Source organism: Podarcis tiliguerta (genome assembly GCF_965153285.1).
Source record: "Podarcis tiliguerta genome assembly, chromosome: 14".
In the NCBI taxonomy this organism is placed as follows: Eukaryota; Metazoa; Chordata; class Lepidosauria; order Squamata; family Lacertidae; genus Podarcis; species Podarcis tiliguerta.
Genome location: NC_139547.1, coordinates 46,191,807 through 46,212,517, shown reverse-complemented (window position 1 = coordinate 46,212,517; position 20,711 = coordinate 46,191,807). Strand labels below are relative to the sequence as shown.

Sequence of the window (20,711 nt, the reverse complement as noted above, 5' to 3'; positions counted from 1 at the left end):
ACCATATCAGGGTCACTAGCCATGGGTGAGCTTCAACTGTACAGCTGTGCAACAAAGAGTTTGGCACCTGCTTGCTTGGAACCATGTGTCTCCCTCAGGGACACTATGAGCCTAATTTATGAAAATGGGTTCATTCTGCAGAACCAGTGCCGGATTTAAGTATAAGCTAAACAAGCTATAGCTTAGGGCCCCCACTAGCTTGTTTAGCTTATACATAAAATTTAAAGGAAAAAAAAACTGGATGTACATTTCCAAAACATAAGATAAAAAACAAAATAAAACCTACATACAGCAACAGTGTTTTGTGTTGTGTGGGCTCCTATGATGTAAGTCATGGGCCCTGCCTGCTAGCCTTGTTCCCTAAAATATCACCGGCTTGCTCCTTTCTATATATAGGGTGCCTACATTCTGAATGGACTGCTTGCATGGCAACATATGCAATTGGCTTTCAATACCTATTAAGTCCATAAATCACCACATACCATATATTCAACACAAAAAACAGCAACAATTTGTTGTTTATAAAGGACAGCTAGACATAGAAAGGGCCCCATTACCTTCAGTAGCTTAGGGCTTCATCGAACCTATATCCAGCCCTGTGCAGAACCTGTCGGAAATTCTTTTAACCAGAATGCCAATCTAAGTTATGTGAAAGGAACAAAGCTTAATCATTGAGTAACAATGACCATTCTTGTGGAATTTGTCAGTAGATTAGATTTGATGCCAGGAGTGGGGGACGATTTCCCACCCAAGTACTGTTTTCTGTTGTGGGAAATTTCCTATGGGCCTCATACTAGTGGTGGGTGGAGCCAGGGGAAGAAGTGGGTGGAGCAACAATTGTGATTCTACAGTAGGACAGAGGCAGAAGTAGGCACAACAACAGGTGAGACTTCAAATCCTCCAAGTGTCCCTATTTTCCAGGGACGTCCCTGATTTAGAGAAGTTATCCCAGTTTCTGATTTGATTGTGGAATGTCCCGCTTTTCCTTAGGGCGTCCCTATTTTCCTTGGAGAAATGATGAAGGGTATGGAGTTATGTAATCCCCGAGCCAAGGAGATAAGTAACTATACAACCTTTAGAAGACATCTGAAGGCAGCCCCGTATAGGGAGGTTTTTAAATGTTTGATTATGTTTTTTTATATATGTTGGAAGCTGCCCAGAGTGGCTGGGGCAACCCAGTCAAATGGGTGGGGTATAAATAATAAAATTATGATGGGATGTCCCTATTTTCATCAGAGAAAGGTTGGAGGGTATGGGACTGTAAAGTAGGCTACAATTTAGCCACACTAAAAGCCAGTGGTTTCTGCACACACACAGAGAGAACATGTCTCTATCTTCCATTCAGGCAAGCAAGAGTTATTACGTAAATGTAACAATACACTCCAGCTAGGAATAAAGCACTCAAAGAGAATTTGAAGCAGGGCTGGTGAGGGGTATGGTCTGTCTCAAGGCAAATCTAAAAAAATGTAGTGTAAACACTGACAACTGGGAAATATTTGCCTGTTAGCGCTTCAGTTGGAGAACAGCCTTTTCCAAAGGTGTTATGGGCTTTGAAGACACTCGAACTCAGGACACAAGGGAGAAATGTGCTAAGAGGAAGGCACGCTTGGCAAATCCACACTGTGATCAACTCCCACCTGGAAACCAATGTCCCCACTGTGGAAGGACGTGTGGATCCAGAACTGGCCTCCACAGTCACTTACGGACTCATTGTTAAAACCGTGTTTATGGAAGACAATCTTACTCGGCTGCGAGTGATTGCTAAAGAAGTTCTGTGGAGAGTCCTGAGGACCACCATTTAGCCCCTGAAACTAAGATTCTCCATGCCTGATTGATTAAACGGTGCTGAGCGTTGACAGGAGACTCCTCTTCCTCTCTCAGAATTACAATTTCCACACTGGTTTAGCAGTCAATACCTCTTCCTGGGGAACTCTGGGAATTGTAGTTCTGGGAAGGAAACAGGAGTCTCCAAATAACTCTTGACACCCTTTAATAAACTACACTTCCCAGGGTTCCTTGTGGCAAGCCATGGCTGTTCAAAGTGGTATGGTACTGCTTTAAATGTTCAGTGCAGCTGGAGCCTGAGTATAAATAACGAGGGATAAATTACATTGTTGTGTGCATAATTCTGTGGATGAGATTTAATATACAGAAAGCAATGGGTGACGGATGCTTCATGCTATAGGAAAAAATAACAGAGGAGCCCTGCTGGAGGAAACCAAAAGCTTATCTAATCCAGCATTCTCCTTCCTCAGTGGCCAATCAGAAAACCTTCAGGGTGCACCAGCAGGTTTTATAGAGTAATAACTCTTTTCCACTACTACCCCACCACCACCAACCCAAGTTACAAGTATTCAGTAGCATTCTGACCCTGAATGTAAGCACTCAGTTTAGCGATCATGGCTGTCTCCTTTGTGGCTTTGACTAACCTTGTTTCAAAGCAATCTAAGCTAGAGGCCATGAAGTACCTGTTGTGCGAGTGGATTTCATAAAGTAATTCTGCATTATGTGAACAAATGCTCTGGCCTTTTGTCTGCCCAGATTCCGCCACCCCACAGCTTTGCAGAATGACTGCAAGTTCTGGAATTATAAAGAAGGGAGGGGGGGAAATCTATGCCTAAAATCTCCCTTTTGTGCGGGAACATGTTAAATTTTATAAATCTCAGAACTGGCTCCCTTTACAAGCAGGGATATTTGGCCCCTGTTAAAGTGAGCTGCTTCAAGCGGTCCATTCCGTTTTCTTTCTTTTTCTCAAATACAGCAGCATAATGGAAAATATAGAGGAGGGAAAACTCGCACAGCTCCAATTCACACACATTTCCAAATAAAACCACCTTTTAAAGGCATCTGCTGAACCATTGTAAAGGTAAAGGTAAAGGTAAAGGTAAAGGTAAAGGTAAAGGTAAAGGTACCCCTGTCCATACGGGCCAGTCTTGACAAACTCTAGGGTTGTACGCCCATCTCACTCAAGAGGCCGGGGGCCAGCGCTGTCCAGAGACACTTCCGGGTCACGTGGCCAGCGTGACGAAGCTGTATCTGGCGAGCCAGCGCAGCACACGGAAACGCTGTTTACCTTCCCACCAGTAAGCAGTCCCTATTTATCTACTTGCACCCGGGGGTGCTTTCGAACTGCTAGGTTGGCAGGCGCTGGGACCGAGCAACGGGAGCACACCCCGCCGCGGGGATTCGAACCGCCGACCTTTCGATCGGCAAGCCCTAGGCACTGAGGCTTTTACCCACAGCGCCACCCGCGTCCCGCTGAACCATTGTCTCTGTTGCCAAATAGGTTACTATTCTCCTGCAAAGTCCTTTGTCCACAGCCCCTCAAAAAAGTCCACAGCCCCTCAAATAATTCAGAGTGAACAAGTTAAGTTTTTCAGAAGCTGCAATGAGCAAAGCCTTATGAAGCCAGTTGGTCATGGAATATGATGAGGGCTCCTTCCACTCTGGTGCCATGACTAAGCAGACAGCCGCCAACAGATGGCTAATAAGAGATTTGCTATGAAGGTTCAAATTCTGTCCCCAAAACGCATTCAAATAAGCAGGTCATAGAGTGATCCTCTGTCCAGTGATTGTCCTGATTTCTGGTGTCCCTCAGAATTTACTCACAGGAGTGCAGTCCCACCACCTATGGTGACAAAACCCTCTGGAGTTGCACCCCCTCCAACAAAGGGAGGATGTGGTCTTGGAGTTGCAATTCAGGTAGACCAGAGTCAAAAACCACCTGTGAAAAACTTTTAATGAATTTCCACGTACATTAGCTGACGCCATCTTGTTTAGATGACCAGATTTTTTTTGTCCACTGCAAGGGATCAATTGAGGGCTGATCCAGAGATTTGTTTTGCAATGGACATACTAATAGCTCCCACAGAATCTTTCTTCCCACTGGTCCATCTCCTTCTTCCAAAGTGCCATCTCAGCTGTCCAGCTGTCCAGCTCTTCTTTCCAAAGCTCTGGTTCCTCTTTCAAGACATTCCTGATGCTCTCAAAGAGATCTGTGACCTTCTTCCAGAGCTTCATGTTTCGCTCCCACAAAATGGTGTTTCGTCCATCTGTGCGCTTGGAGAGCTCCCTCTTCTTTTGCCAAAACGCCACCAGCTTCTCTTTCCTGAACTTGTTTTCCTTCTTGAGCCTCTCAATGGCATCACCCAGAGCCTTCTCCTTGTTCTTAAAGTCTTCAGTCTCCTTATCCATCAGGTCCATTTGGCTCCAGAGTGCCCACTTGCGATTCCTCAAAAAGAGAGATTTGCATTGACATTGACATACGCAATTCCCGCTCTCCCAATACAGATCTAGAACTAGGTACTGAAATTTAAATAGAAAAACAAAATAAATTCATCATTTCATTTTACCTATTGCATTTATATCCTATCCTTCTCAAGGTTCCTTATCTATGCTCAAGAAAGAAAGAAGAAAAGGTAATGTCCAGTCAAAGCAAACTATAGGGTGCAGTACTCATCTCACTTTCAGGCCAAGGGAGTCAGCATTTGTTCACAGACAGCTTTCCGGGTCATGTGTCCAGCATGACTAAACTGCTTCTGGTGCAATGGAACACCATGATGGAAACCAGAGTGCACGGAAATGACGTTTACCTTCCCGTCGCAGCGGTACCTATCTATCTACTTGCACTGGAGTGCTTTCGAACTGCTAGGTTGGCAGGATCTGGGACAGAACAACAGGAACTCACCCCATTGCAGGGATTTGAACCACCGACCTTCTGATCGGCAAGCCCAAGAGGCTCAGTGGTTTACACCACAGCGCCACCTGCATCCCCCTATGTTCAAGTACAGCTGTGGTGGCTAACCTTTTTTTGATTAGAAAGCCACATAATAGCCCACTTGAATAGTTTCAACCAGGCATCCCCAACCTCCCTGACCACTGGTCCTGTTAGCTAGGGATGATGGGAGTTTTAGGCCAAAACATCTGGAGGGCCACAGGTCGGGGATGCCTGGTTTCAATCAACAACCTCTTTGCAAAGGCAAAGAGGAATGAAGTCCTGCTACGAGCAGCCAGATCCAGGACAGATGCTGTGGGAGTGGGGCTGGCCCTTCCTTGGACTTCATGTGTGTGGGGGGGGGGCATCCACATCTCACACCCCGCACCAAACACCAGCTGCAACACTATACTCAAATAAATATAACCTGTTCACACCTGCTAGGGCCTCTTGAGTCTTCCCTATGGCTGTGTTGACAAGTGACTCTTGGAAGCAGGGTGTCTGATCACAGATCAGAGGCTCCAGGTGTCATCTATGTCAGCCTGGTGACAGGCTGTGTCATAGTAGGTCACTGGTAACTCAGCACTGGAGCACTGTCCCCTGTTGGTCAAAAGGATAGTGCCCCAAAACCACCTAGGGACTTTGGGAGCCCAGTGTTTTTTTCTGGAGCTGCCTCACCCTATGTCAGGCACTGGGCAGAAGACTGGGAGAAAATAGACCTGATGAAGAGAGCACAGCAGAGGTTATATTTTCTGAGAATCCTCCGGAAAAATAATCTCTCAAAGGACTTGTTGATGGCATTTTACCATTGTATTGTTGAGAGTGTATTAACTGATGGTCTGTGTGTGTGGTTTGAGAGCTGCACAGTCAGGGAAAAAACAATGCTGTCCAGGGTTGTAAAGACTGCGGAGAGAATAATTGGGTGCACTCTTCCCACCTTGGATCAAATGTATGCTTCCAGGTGCCATAAGAAAGCTGCAGAGATAGCGCAGGATAGTGCGCACCCCGGAAATGATCTCTTTCAGCTTCTGCCTTCTGGAAGAAGGTACAGGGTTATAAAGACTAGGACTAGCCGCCTGAGAAACAGTTTCTATCCAAATGCGATTTTGGTTTTAAACGCAGTGTAAGGTAGTCTATGTGGGAATATATTGTATTCACTTATGGCGTATCAGAGTTTTTAGGGGGCTAACCAGGCTGGGATAGCAGGCTTGTTGGTTTTTGAATGTCTGATGTAGATTTTTTTTCAATTTTGTTGTTCTGTATGGGACAATGACAATAATGATTATTGTACTGAATGGTGGAGATCACCTCCCCAGTCTGACTCTTCCAGAGGAGAAAAAGACAGTTTAGATTTACAACAGGGGTTTGAGGGAGCTCACAGCTCAGAGGCAGATGAGGGGGAAAGTTGGGAAACAGAGAGGAGGAGGAGGAGGAGGAGGAGGAGGAGGAGGAGGAAGCACTGGGGGGATAACAACTGATGGACATAGTGTTTTTAGAAAGCATTCCAGACCCTCCATCTCCCAGAACCTAGCGAGCCTTGAAAGTAGGAGAGCAAAGAGCTCAAAGACAGAGGGCTGCAACAAAATGCAGCACGCGTGGTAGAGATGTTGAGCTTGACGAATGAGGAAGTGGAAGAGACGGGGTGGGTGGGTGTGGAGATTCACTTGGGACAATGCCATTATCCAAGAGGCTGGGTTTTATAGCCTCTCTCTGTAAATACTGAGTAAAAAGTGGGTGGTAAGACCATTCCTTGTCTGTGTATGTTCCTGGGTGACTGGCTGTGGGAGTCGCTGGCAGCAGCCTGACATCCTATAAGCCAGTGATAGGGAACACCCAAGTTGGAGGACCAAACCTCTCTGTCTGGCTCTCAGGGCTGTCCCAAGGCCACACACCTCACCGACCTGAGTGTTTTTGCCTGGCTAGGAGACATCCTTGAATGCTGATAATGCCTCTTGTTTGCTGGATGGAAGGTAGAGAGAGCTGTGTGGGTGATTGTAGAAGCTAGCCTACTATGCAAAGGGGGGAAAACTGGCTTTTGTTGCCCTGCCCATGTGGCCTCTGGAAGGTTGTCCAAAAGGGATTCCAACCCTTGTTTTAGAAAAGGTCCCCTACCCTTCCTTCGTAATATTAGAACTTGTGGACATTCAATGTTGGAAGATTCAGGAGAGATAAAAGAAAGTACAGCTTCATTGCAGGGCAGAGATAAACTATGGAACTCTCTGCCACAGGAGTCAGTGATGGAGAGCAACTTGGATGGCTTCAAAAGAGGAATGGGCAAATTCATGGAGGAGAAGACTATCCATGGCTACTAGCCAGGATGACTATGCTGTGCCTCCACAGTTGGAGACAGAAATGCTTCTGAATGCCAGTTGCTAGAAACTGGCAGATGGGAGAGTGCTCTTGGGTCCTGCTTACTGGCTCCCTCTAGGGCATCTGGTTGGCCACTGTGAGAAAAGGATGCTGGACTAGATGGGCCATTCGCCTGATCCAGCAGGCTCTTCCTATGTTGGGGAACATCAGCAGTTTTTAGCTGTTTGTTGTTGTTGAGTCGTTTAGTCGTGTCCGACTCTTCGTGACCCCATGGAGCAGAGCACGCCAGGCACTCCTGTCTTCCTCTGCCTCCCGCAGTTTGGTCAAACTCATGATGGTAGCTTCGAGAACACTGTCCAACCATCTCGTCCTCTGTCGTCCCCTTCTCCTTGTGCCCTCCATCTTTCCCAGCATCAGAGTCTTCTCTTCTCATGAGGTAGCCAAAGTCTTGGACCCTCAGCTTCAGGATCTGTCCTTCCAGGGAGCACTCAGGGCTGATTTCCTTCAGAATGGATAGGTTTGACCTTCTTGCAGTCCATGGGACTCTCAAGAGTCTCCTCCAGCACCAAGTTTTTAGCTAAGCATCCCAATACCTTACTGAGTTGGACAATGGGAGCGAAGGGGGGGGGGGACATAGACACAGCACTGGGCAGGGTGGAGAGGTTTAACACTCCAAATTCAACCCACTGCAATTCCCAGACTGCAATTCCTGCATTGCAGGGGGTTGGATTAGATGGCCCTTGGGTTCACGTCCAACTCTGCAATTCTTTGATTCTGTAATTCTATGTATGTGACTGCCCACCAATAGAATTATCCAGGTGTTATGTACTGAGCTGAATTCTAGAACAATAGGATCCAGAATGCAGCAGTCTGATTGGTTCACAGGAGCCACCCAATCCAGCAGCTGATTCCAGCTCTAGGTGGAAGGGAATCAGCGAGCTGATTGGCCTGCAGGAGCAGCCAATCAGGCTTCTGGAGGAAGTGAATCTGCAATCTGATTGGCCTACAGGAGCAGTCCGGAATTAGCCAATCACGCGGGGCCCATTGTGTAAATAATGTATATATAGCTAGACATTTTGGGGAAAGTTTCATTCATTGCTACTATGAGCTGAATAAAGAGCATGAAATTCAAACTCTACTCGAAGTATATTTCACCAGGCAACTTATCAAAGCAAAGAAACATCACACAGTGTTTGAAAGTACTGTAATAAAAACAATAAAAGAAGGATTAAAGCACCCAGCAACATAAAAGTTTCCTTCTGGCACAGGCAAACACCTGGCAACTGAACTTAAAGCTAGGCTAGAATATAATGAATTAAAAAAGATGTTTAGATATACCTTTGCCAAAAAACCTGAAGCATTTCTGCTAGGTTTGATGGAAGAGGAAATTGTGAAGGTAGACCAAAGACTATTTATGTATGCCACAGTAGCAGCGAGAACTTTAATGACCCAAAAATGGAAGTTACAGGAGTTACCAATGATTGTGGAGTGGCAGGTGAAGATGATGGACTTTGCAGAATTGGCCAAGCTGACCTGCAGGATTCGAGACCAGGAGTAAATTTATGTTATATTTGAATAATAATTGCAAATAATTGCAAAAATTTGAAGACACTAGCAGGATTGAAATAAATCCTACAAGGTGGACAATAGAGTTAAAGAGCTAAAATTTGTGAGATAGGACTTGAAAGCGGAAAACCTGCTAAAGGGAGGGAGGGAAGTCATAGGCTTGGCAGAGCAGAAAGAAAGAAAGAGAGAGAGAGAGAGAGAGAGAGCGCTAGGATAGAAGAGCTAAAGTATAACATTTGATTAAAATCAGCTTAAACCAGTGAAAGCCAAGGGTTTGTTTTATAACGCAGGGTCAAAGTGCATTGTCAGGATGGGCATTCTGTCTGCATAAGACATTCTGAGATGCTGGAATGCTGATTGGGTGTTGGATATGAGGGCAATGAAATGAACATTTTGTTACAGGCCATCACTACACCAGGTGATGTGCGTGGCGCTGTGGTCTAAACCACTGAGGCTCTTGGGCTTGCTGATCAGAAGGTCAGCGGTTCGAATCCACCCGACGGGGTGAGCTCCCGCTGCTCTGTCCCCACTCATGCCAACCTAGCAGTTCAAAAGCACACAAGTGCAAGTAGATAAATAGGTACCACTGTGGTGGGAATGTAAACGGCATTTCCGTGTGCTCTGGTTTCCGTCACTGTGTCCTGTTGCACCAGACGCGATTTAGTCCTGCTGGCCACATGACCCAGAAATCTGTGTGGCCAAACGGTGGCTCCCTTGGCCTGAAGGCGAGATGAACGCCGCAGCCTCATAGCTGCCTTTGACTGCACTTAACCGTCCAGGGGTCCTCTACCTTTTTACCTTACACCAGGTGGCAGTGAGTTTCAAAATTTCAGTGCATGTCACAAAAATGGGGACTTGCCCTTTCCTGTCCTGAATATCCTGCCAATCAGTTTCACTGGATAACCTTCATCATAGAAACATGGACCCAGGTTTTTTGGGGGGTGGGGAGAGGTCCAAACTTCACATTCAAAGCTAACATTGAGAAATTGGCAGACCTCAAATATTTGAGGAGATCCTCCTTTTCTCCCTTAGACCTGTGCCTTTGCAGTCAGGGCTGGATTTGGGTTTGATGAGGCCCTAAGCTACTGAAGGTAATGGGGCCCTTTCTATGTCCAGCTGTCAACAACAAATTATCGCTGTTTTTTGTGTTGAATATATGCTATATGGTAATTTATGGATTGAATAGGTATCTAAAGCCATTTGCACATGCAGAATGTAGGCACCCTATATATAGAAATGGGCAAACCAGTGATATTTTAGGGAACAGGCTAGCAGGTGGGGCCCATTACTTACATCACAGGAGCCTACATAACACAAAACACTGTTGCTGTATGTAGGTTTTATTTTATTTGCTTCTTATCTTATATTTTGGAAATGTACATCCAGTTTTTTCCCCTTTAATATTTTTTGGGGCCCCCAAGAGAGTGGGGCCCTAAGCTATAGCTTGTTTAGCTTATATGTAAATTGGGCACTGTTTGCTGTAAATAAAGGTAAAGGGACCCCTGACCATAAGGTCCAGTTGCGGATGACTCTGGGGTTGCGGTGCTCATCTCGCTTTATTGGCCGAGGGAGCCGGCGTACAGCTTCTGGGTCATGTGGACAGCATGATTAAGCCGCTTCTGGTGAACCAGAGCAGTGCATGGAAACGCCATTTACCTTCCTGCCGGAGCGGTACCTATTTATCTACTTGCACTTCGTGCTTTCAAATTGCTAGGTTGGCAGGAGCAGGGACCGAGCAATGGGAGCTCACCCCATCATGGGGATTTGAACCGCCAACCTTCTGATCGGCAAGCCCTAGGCTCTGTGGTTTAACCCACAGCACCACCCGCATCCCTTTGCTGTAAATACCCTGAAGTAAATTACAGTAATTCACAGCTACACAGAGCAAATGACTTCAAATCTCGGCTTGCAGGTAAGATGCACGAGGTGTCCCCTGCTGCTTGTTGATGTAACATTTCAGCGATCCTCTTGATGCAGTGTTAACATGTTTATCCGAGCGACCCCCACCCTGGCGTGACATTTATCGCATGCTGGTATCTACTGCTGCTAAACGTTTAGCTCGAAAAGGCTCGTTTGATGCATCTCCACATTGGGCCCTACACTTAACGAGAGCCTGTCACAAGGTGGTTAAGTCCAGCAAATTGAGTGATCTTGACAGCTGTCTTGTTCTGTAGCTCTTTTCCCAGGTGTTCTGGGCATGATAACCGGATCTTTGCTTTCACTACAAAAGTAAACTGAATTACAGCAAGAGAGAGAGAGAGAGAGAGAGAGAGAGAGAGAGAGAGAGAGAGAGAAACAACACTGGGTGCTGTCCTGGCTATTGGCACTACCATAACCTTTGATCATTAGTACCAAGGCACCAAAATCCATCCCCTTCCATCCTTCAAAGCCTATTCTTACGCCGACTTCTAAAATTACCAACATGCATAAGTAATGCGGCTATTCACCTAGAAATGAAGATCCCCTCAGTGGAGTTAGTTATATGGAGGAGAGTTTTGATTTATTGGATATCACTTTGGCATAAACTCCCGGACCACTATCTCATTCAATGCATGTGGCGAGATGACTTCACAAATTTGTGGTCAGGAAAAATCCATGCCAAACTGCTGTCCTATAAGATCTCGCCCACTGAATTGCTCAAGCTGGATCTAAATGTGGCAAAAAGGTGTATAAACCAAAGGCTGGATGATGCGGAGCTATACCAAAATTTCGTAGCTGCTGGTGGAGTATGCTCACCATTACACTTTGGCATAACCCCCATCTACCGCGCTCCGTCCTATTTAACATCGCTTATGGCCGCGTCTCAACGATATGCCTTCATTAGAGCTAGGTTCAATGTCTTCCCAACAAATGTGCTGAGACATAGATTTTCTAAGGGCCAAGTCCCTTCAATATGTGCTTGTGAAATGAAAACATCTGAATCTCTTCATCATGTTTTGTTTATCTGCCCTTTATATAGCTCAGCCCGTGCTAGTATACTAAACTCCTTAATCCAGCCTATGGCTGGCAAACCAGTAGACCAACAGCTTGCCTGGGCACTTCAGGATATTACCCTACAGGTTGCTAAATTCCTAACAGCCGTCCTCTCGTATAAGAGACGGAATGGAATGTTAGCTGATTATTGACAGTTATAAGAATTTTTTATATATAATGACATCAGATACTGATTTTAGTGTAGTCCTTAAAAATTTTAACTTTAATCTTAAACTTTTCTTATGAATGGCCAATATCTGCCCTTGTGAGCTGTGAACGGTGTCATACTACGTGTGTTTTGTATGAGTCCGCTGTTTTATTTGATTTGTTTTGTTCTGTTGTGTTGTGTTTCATTATGGGCGTAAAGCCGAATAAACATTTTGATGATGTTGATGATCCCCTTCCATTTTGGCTCAGTGGTAGAATCCATGCTTCATGGCTGAAGGTCGCAGGTTCAATCCCTGGCACCTCCAGATAATAATAATGACATTATTATTATTATTATTATTATTATTATTATTATTATTATTATTATTATTATATTTACACCCTGCCCACCTGGCTGGGTTTCCCCAGCCACTCTGTGTGGCTTCCAGAAAAATATTAAAATACAATACAGTGGTACCTCGGGTTACAAACTTAATTCATTTCCGGAGGTCCGTTCTTAACCCACAACCGTTCTTAACCTGAGGCGCACTTTTGCTAATGGGGCCTCCTGCTGCTGCTGCTGCGCCACCACACGATTTCTGTTCTCATCTTGGGGCAAAGTTCTCAACCCGAGGTACTACTTCTGGGTTAGCGGAGTTTGTAACCCAAAGTGTTTGTAACCCAAAGCATCTGTAACCCAAGGTACCACTGTAATTCATCAAATATTAAAAGCTTACCTAAACAGGGCTGCCTTCAGATGTCTTCTAAACATCCGATAGTTGTTTATTTCCTTGACATCTGGTGGGAGGGCGTCCCACAGGGCAGGTGCCACCACCGAGAAGGCCCTCTGCCTGGTTCCCTGTAACTTGGCTTCTCGCAGGGAGGGAACCGCCAGAAGGCCCTCAGCGCTGGACCTCAGTATCTGGGCTGAATGATGTGGGTGGAGATGCTCCTTCAGGTATACTGGGCCGTGGCCATTTAGGGCTTTAAAGGTCAGCACCAACAGTTAAACCCTAGGGACCCAATACCAGTCAATGTAGACAAGGAGTGGAGAACCTTTGACTCTCCAGCTTGTTGCTGAACTACAAGCCACAGAGGCAAAAATGGCCACAGCAACATATGTGAACCATAGGCTGGTTTCTTTTTGGCACACACCTCTCTTGTCCTCCATCCAGGCAAGCAAAGGGCATTCTCAGTACTCAGGGACACATTCCAGCAGGGCAAAAACACATCTGAGTTGCCAAGCAAGGGCCAGTAATGGGTGTGTTCTGGGCAGAAGGGGTGTGGCTTAGAGAGAGTTCCAAAGGCCCGGTAGAGAAGACTGGAGACTATATTTGGACCCTGGGCTTGGATTGGATAGCCATCTGTCGGGGATTCTTTAATTGCAATTCCTGCAGGAGGTTGGACTAGTCATATGTCAGGAGTGCTCTGATGGTGTTTCCTGCTTGGCAGGGGGTTGGACTCAATGGCCCTTGTGGTCTCTTCCAACTCTATGATTCTATTCTATGGCCCTTGGCAACCCTTCCAGCTTTCCAGTTCTCTGACCCTTTTTACTTCTCAGCCGGAAGCACATGGTCCCTTTGCCTGCCTGTGCAGCCTGATCACAGCTCTTTTTCAGCCAGCCTCATTCTTTCTTTCCTTTCCTTTTTGTAAAAGAAAAAAAAAAGGAGTAAAATCCAATTTACTAAACTAATGAAGGGTACTTCGCGTGGCTTTCTTTGTATTCCCGACGCTTTGCATCGGCAATGGTTTATAAGATGCATCAAAAGGCATTTGCAGGGGCGTAAGGCACTAAATTAAAATCCAGTTGTAAGCAATTTGCTTGCAAATAAGCAATAGCTGCTCCCAGACCTACTTCCCACATTATGAGAAGAAAGGGTATATTGTTTTCTCATGAAGTGAACATCCAGGCAAACGTGTGGCCTCATCCTTCTGTTCTTTATCAGCAGAATGCCCATTGTTATAGGGGATTTGAGTACAGGGGTTTATACCTGTACTCTGAGAGCGGGTGGATGAAAAAAGTCTGTGTGTGTGCCAAACCTGCCACCTTTCTTGTAAGATTCCAAGTATCAGGAATTGGGTGGGGAGCAGATTTTTCATTCATTGCAGTTCTATGCTCATTACAACACTGTCTTCATGTGCAGGATTTTAATCCCCACCCCACCCCCAAGTAATTTGAACAGCACCCATTCAGGGAGGTAGCCATATTGGTCTGACAAAGTCAAAATATTTTTTTTTTAAAATTAACTGTAATGGTTCTAGGGGTTGCTCATGCGTAAGTTGCCGCCACTCCTGGCTAGGTTACCTGGTTGAACCCTTTCTGTCTGGACAGCCTCAAGTTTCGTGGCTGTCTCAGTCACTGGCAGAATCCGCCAGTGGGCGTTTCTTGAACCTCTTCCAGCATAAAAGCTGTTTGACGCCCAGTCTTCTCCTAGTCTCCCTGCGTGGAAGTCTTCAGCGCAAAGAGGGTGTGGGCAACGGAGTACTCGTACTTTCTCCGCTGGTCTCCGGCGAGGAGTCCTGGAGCCACCTCTCCGATTCCCCCATCTGCCCCCCTTCTCCACTGGTGTTACGCTGATTTCCTTCCCCAGCGGATGGGCTGCCTCTCTCCCTACTGGGACCCTCTCCGGCATCCCTCTGGAGCCTTCTCTCCGCCTCCAGCTCCGATGGCAGTTCCCTGACATTAACCTTTAACCTTTCGTGTGCATGCAAACTTCTTCAGATAAACTGAAACGTAACAGAAGTCACCAGACCCTTCCACGATTCGGATTCTGTTCGTAGGCAGAGGTAAAGTTCTCAAACCAGGACAATATTTCCGGTTTTGCAGACTTTGTAAACCGAATCGTTCTTAAACCAAGGTACCATTGCGTAATATTGATTGTGTTCAAATCTTCCTATTATCAGTGTTTGATTTATAACGTAGAACACAACTACTTTATGATCTGATCCTGGGAGTTCCGCCTCTTGAGTCCCTCAGAACTGTTCACCAGGCTAGACTTGAATAGCAGATGGTGATGATGATTTTAAAAAAATAGAGAAAAGGCTCCTCTTATTTTCTTAATGGCCAGCTCCCCATTTCCAGAAACACTTAAAAAAAACAACCAATGACTCAGCTACATTAGTTAAAAATAAAAATAAAATCCGTTATACATGTGTTATAACCCTCTGACACCAGATGGCGCTGTAGAGCTGAAACTGGAACTCTATGAAATTTTCCATTGTGAGCTTTAACATGTTTTTCCCCCACAGAGAATTTTCAGAGCGTTTTTAATAGCTGTGTCGATGCAGCCCTACCCTACCTATTCAAGTCTAGTTTGGCGAAGAGGTCTGGAGGACTCAAGTCCATGCACATTATTTAGAGACATTTTCGTTGGCCCAATGCAGTGGTTCTCAAAGGGTGTGTTGTGTGACACACTGGTGTGGCAGAGAGGATGGCAAGTGCAGCAGTAAGATTAAAGGACAATCAATATTATATTTTTGGGGGGGAACGCTTTGTGTTCTTATGTAGCTGCCTTGTTTTATACTTTCTGGCTGTCCCGGGATCATATTATAAAGGAGTTGTGTTCTGTGTTATAGCACAGCTAGGCATTGTTGCTGTTTATTTTCCAATGTATTCCTCCTCAGTACAAAATCAGGGGTGCCATAATAATAATAATAATAATAATAATGATAATAATAATAAATTTATACCCCAGAGCCAGGCTCAGGGTGGCTAACACCAGTAAAATTACAATAAAAACATAATAGGAAAAGAAAAAAACCAATTTAAAATACAGGTTAAAATGCAGTTTAAAATGCAGCCTCATTTTAAAAGTAGTCCATAGATCAAACCCAGAAGGGGAGGGAAACATAAGGGTCAGACTGAGTCTAAACCAAAGGCCAGGCGGAACAGCTCTGTCTTGCAGGCCCTGCAGAAAGATGTCAAGTCCCACAGGGCCCTGGTCTCTTGTGACAGAGCGTTCCACCAAGTCGGGGCCAGTACTGAAAAGGCCCTGGCCCTAGTTGAGACCAATCTAACCACCTTGCGACTTGGGACCTCCAAAGCGTTGTCATTTATGGACCTTGAGGCTCTCCGTGGGGCATACCAGGAGAAGCGATCCCGTAGGTACGTGGGTCCTAGGCCGCATAGGGCTTTAAAGGTCAAAACCATCACCTTAAACCTGACCCTGTACTCCACCGGGAGCCAGTGCAGTTGGTAAAGCACTGGATAAATGTGATCCCACGGCAAGGACCCCGTAAGGAGCTTTGCTGCAGCATTCTGCAGCCACTGGAGTTTCAGATTTTTATTCTGAAAGTGTGGCTCAGAGATAAACGTTTGAGAACAGTTAATGAAAGGTTTACCTTGATATGGAATATAGTTTTTTCCCTCCTCCTCCTCCTCCTCCTGGGCCAACACAGCTACTTTTCTGTTTCCAGGTATGCTTAGTCACCGCCCTTGGTGAGCAGCCGCCGACGGGGCATGTTTAACTCCCTTGATTGCGTTTTTAGGACATGAAAACCTTGTTCAGCTCGGCTTAGCAGGAGTCCAGGGGGAAATCTGGATTCAGAAGGGAAATGTTTCTCCTGCTTCTGGCAATAGGTTGATCATGGAAATCTGCAAAAGCTCCACTGCCATAAAGAGATCTTGATGGAGAAGGAAAGGAGAAGGGGACAGGGGAACAGGGATTTCTCCTCTCTGATACCACGCAGAGAGCTGCTGTCTGCCAGTGTAGACTGGGGTGGGGGTGGGATAGAAACTTTTCTTTTCATCCCGAACGCCACATTCCCTTCCAGGCAAAATTCTGGGGGCCACACGCCCACATTTGTGTGTGGGGGGGGGAGAGCAGAAACAAAAGTGGGTGGAACAACAAATGTGAATTTGATAAGTCACTTGGAGTTGCCTTAGAAAAAAAGCAACTAACACATTTTTTTTTTATTTATTAACTTTATTATTATTTATATATTGAATTTATATACTGCCCTATACCCGGGGGAATGTATGGAAGTGAGAGCTGGACCATAAAGAAGGCTGATCGCAGAAGAATTGATGCTTTTGAATTATGGTGCTGGAGGAGACTCTTGAGAGTCCCATGGACTGCAAAAAGATCAAACCTCTCCATTCTGAAGGAAATCAGCCCTGAGTGCTCCCTGGAAGGACAGATCCTGAAGCTGAGGCTCCAAGACTTTGGCTACCTCATGAGAAGAGAAGACTCCCTGGAAAAGACCCTGATGTTGGGAAAGATGGAGGGCACAAGGAGAAGGGGACGACAGAGGATGAGATGGTTGGATAGTGTCTTCGAAGCTACAAACATGAGTTTGACCAAACTGCGGGAGGCAGTGGAAGACAGAAGTGCCTGGCATGCTCTGGTCCATGGGGTCACGAAGAGTCGGACACGACTAAACAACAACAACAACAAATACCCGGGGGTCTCAGGGCGGTTCACAGAACAAAATCAAGATATAAAACCACAAAATACCTAATAAAAACAAAAACAATGCAATAGCCTCCTTCCCCCACCCCCACCGCCCAAAAAACACGTTTTTAAAGGGCATAGGATGTAAAGTGGATCAACGAAAGGCCTGGTTAAAAAGGAACGTTTTTGCCTGGAGCCTAAAGGTGTGCAATGAAGGCGCATGGGGAACTTCCCTGGAGAGAGCATTCCACAGATAGGGAGCCACTGCAGAGAAGGCCCCGTTCTCATGTTGCCACCCTCCGGACCTCTCAAGGAGGAGGCACACAAAGGTGGGTCTCAGAAGATGATCTCAGGGACCGGGTAGGTTCATATGGGAAGAGGCGGTCCTTGAGATATTTTTCAGGCTCTTTATCTCGCCCAGGGCAACCCAAGGTGACTTACAACCAAAGAAACAGCCAACAAGCCCCACACAGGTACATTAAAACCAAGAGCAAAGAGAAATATCTCAAGAACATCCCACACATCCCATAATAATAATGTTTACCTTTGTTGTGCTAAGCTTGTTCCTACGCACACTGCAACACCCCTCTCTGTCCTCATCAAGGACCATAGCTCAGGGGTAGAACTTTCTATGCAGAAGATCCGAAGTACAATCCTATATAGCCCAGGGGTCAGCAAACTTTTTCAGCAGGGGGCTGGTCCACCATCCTTCAGACCTTGTGGGGGGCTGGAGTATATTTTGAAAAAATAATAATGAACAAATTCCTATGCCCCACAAATAACCCAGAGATGCATTTTAAATAAAAGGACACATGTAAAACCACACTGATTCCCGGACCGTCCGCAGGCCAGATTTAGAAGGCGATTGGGCCGAATCCAGCCCCTGGGCCTTAGGTTGCCTACCCATGCTATAGCATCTCCAGGTTGAGATCTGTGTTGGGTCAAAGGTGAAGAGTTCTGGAAGCTCTGCAGACACCATCTTGGTAGTTAAGATAACCCCACAATTAATTGGTAGCAGTTGAAGCAATGAGCTCCTATATGTTCAGATTCACCTGCTTTGATGTTATACTTATCTGTGGGCTTCGGGTGCTGGGCTCTGAGCCCAGAATGGGGTGCTATTCGTAAGACTTGGGTATTTGCCAGCTGTGCCCTCATCTATAGACCAGCAGAGACCCTAGAGATATTGAAGCAGTTGATCAATTCTTACACAACAAAAAAACCCGGCCATCAACTTATGTAAATCTTTGTTACTAGCAAACAAATTTGATATTCAGGTATTGAGGGAGGAATGGAATAAAGAATTAGAGATCTCATTTCGACCTCACCGTGGGAAACTGTTTAAAGTGGTATAACAAGGGCATCTCTGGGCCTTAAATCAAGGCTCATACAACAGAAAATAATATTTAGAATATACTGCACCCCATTACGTTTCTTTAAAAAGGGGCTATCTAAGGTATCTAAACTGCTAGAGATGCAATAGGGACAATGCTTCTTTGAAACATAGGTTTTTTCATTGTCCTATACTGGAAGATGTCTGGCAGAAGGTAACTGAAATAATCAACAGAACTGTATGGAGCAAAATGCATTTACAGAGCAAAATATCCTTTTGAATTATATGCCCAGCACATGGAACCTTAAAAAAGGACAATATGACTGGACTCTCCATGCCCTCACAACAAAAAGACCGATATTGATGAACTGGAAAAATAAAAATGCAGCTCCCTTCTACAATTGGATCAAAGACTTACATAAACTTCCAACATATGATATAAACACAGACTTGCCATGGGGAAATTCAGTGATATTTGGAATCCATTCTTACAAATACTGTAATAGGTTAAGATCTGGTGAAGTATAATAACAACTTTGTAAAGTACAGTGGTACCTCGGGTTAAGTACTTAATTCGTTCCGGAGGTCCATTCTTAACCTGAAACTGTTCTTAACCTGAAGCACCACTTTACCTAATGGGGCCTCCTGCTGCTGCCACGTGATTTCTATTCTCATCCTGAAGCAAAGTTCTTAATCCGAGGTACTATTTCTCGGTTAGCGGAGTCTGTAACCTGAAGCGTATGTAACCTGAGGTACCACTGTATACAGTTTTGTTTTTCTCACTCCCCCTTTGTTTTTCCTTCTACACAGGTCTGTTTCTCTTCTTTCTCTCTCTTTTTACATCTCACCATGTTTAGTGCACATATAATTATGTATTTTCATAACTTTCAATGAAGATGTCTTTTAAAAAACAAAACTTATGCCCTCACCTGGTCAGGTGGAGTGATAGGAAGTCCTAGACAAAGTGACGAATGCTGCTTTGTGTATAAAGAATGCATGCATGCTTGCTTCGGCTCAGACAAGCCATCTCCTTTGGATAGCTTAGGCTGTAGAGCATGAGACTTTTAATCCCAGGGTTGTGGATTCAAGCCCCACATTGGGCAAAAGATTCCTGCATTGCAGGGGGTTGGACTAAAGGACCCTCATGGTTCTTTCCAACTCTACAATTCTATTATTCCCTGCTGCGGTGTCCGTTCCGCATCTGCAAAGTCTAGGAGAAACTGACTGGCTAATTTGTCGTACTTCTAAAAAAGGTAAAGGACCCCTGGCAGTTAAGTCCAGTCACAGATGACTCTGGGGTTGGGGCGCTCACCTCACTTTACTGGCTTAGGGAGCTGGCGTTTGTCCGCAGACAGTTTTTCCGGGTCATGTGTACCGCTGACCGTTAGGTCCAGTCGTGGCTGACTCTGGGGTTGCAGCGCTCATCTCGCTTTATTGGCCGAGGGAGCCAGTGTACAGCTTCCGCATCATGTGGCCAGCATGAGTAAGCCGCTTCTGGCGAACCAGAGCAGCACACAGAAATGCCGTTTACCTTCCCACCGGAGTGGTACCTATTTATCTACTTGCACTTTGATGTGCTTTCGAACTGCTAGGTTGGCAGGAACAGAGACCGAGCAATGGGAGCTCACCCCGTCGTGGGGATTCGAACCACCGACCTTCTGATCGGCAAGTCCTAGGCTCTGTGGTTTAACCACAGCACCACCTGTGTAAGGACACTGAGAGTAATTAGGGGACACATCCTTAGAGCTACAGTTCCCGGCTGTGACATGACACAGTCTGCAAACCCTACTACAGTGGTACCTCGGGTTACATACGCTTCAGGTTACATACGCTTCAGGTTACAGGCTCCGCTAACCCAGAAATAGTACCTCGGGTTAAGAACTTTGCTTCAGGATGAGAACAGAAATCGTGTGGCAGCAGCGGGCGGCCCCATTAGCTAAAGTGGTGCTTCAGGTTAAGAACAGTTTCAGGTTAAGAATGGACCTCCGGAATGAATTAAGTACTTAACCTGATGTACCACTGTACAAACATCTATTGCTTTCTGCAGTTTTTAAGTGCAGTGGCTTTCCCCCAGAGTATCCTTGGAATTGTAGTTTGGTGATAGTGCTTTTGGATTCCACGGCACTATGCATTTAAGGCAGCTACTTCAAAGAGCCTTGGCTCCCCGCAATGAATCCTGGGAACTGCAGTTTCCTAAGGGTGCTAAGAATTGTTAGGAGACCTCTACATTCCTCCCCACAGAACTACAGTTATCAGAGTTCCCTGGGAAGACAGCTTG

General features: G+C 45.6%; 1 long non-coding RNA gene across 1 annotated transcript; it reads right to left on the bottom strand.

The window, feature by feature from the left end:
• Positions 1 to 3,721: 3,721 nt before the first annotated feature.
• Positions 3,722 to 5,477, bottom strand: LOC310664555. The gene is made up of 2 exons (XR_014504938.1): positions 5,152 to 5,477; positions 3,722 to 4,231 (listed from the first exon to the last, which is right to left on the bottom strand). It is a non-coding gene; the product is annotated as an uncharacterized lncRNA (long non-coding RNA).
• Positions 5,478 to 20,711: the final 15,234 nt, after the last annotated feature.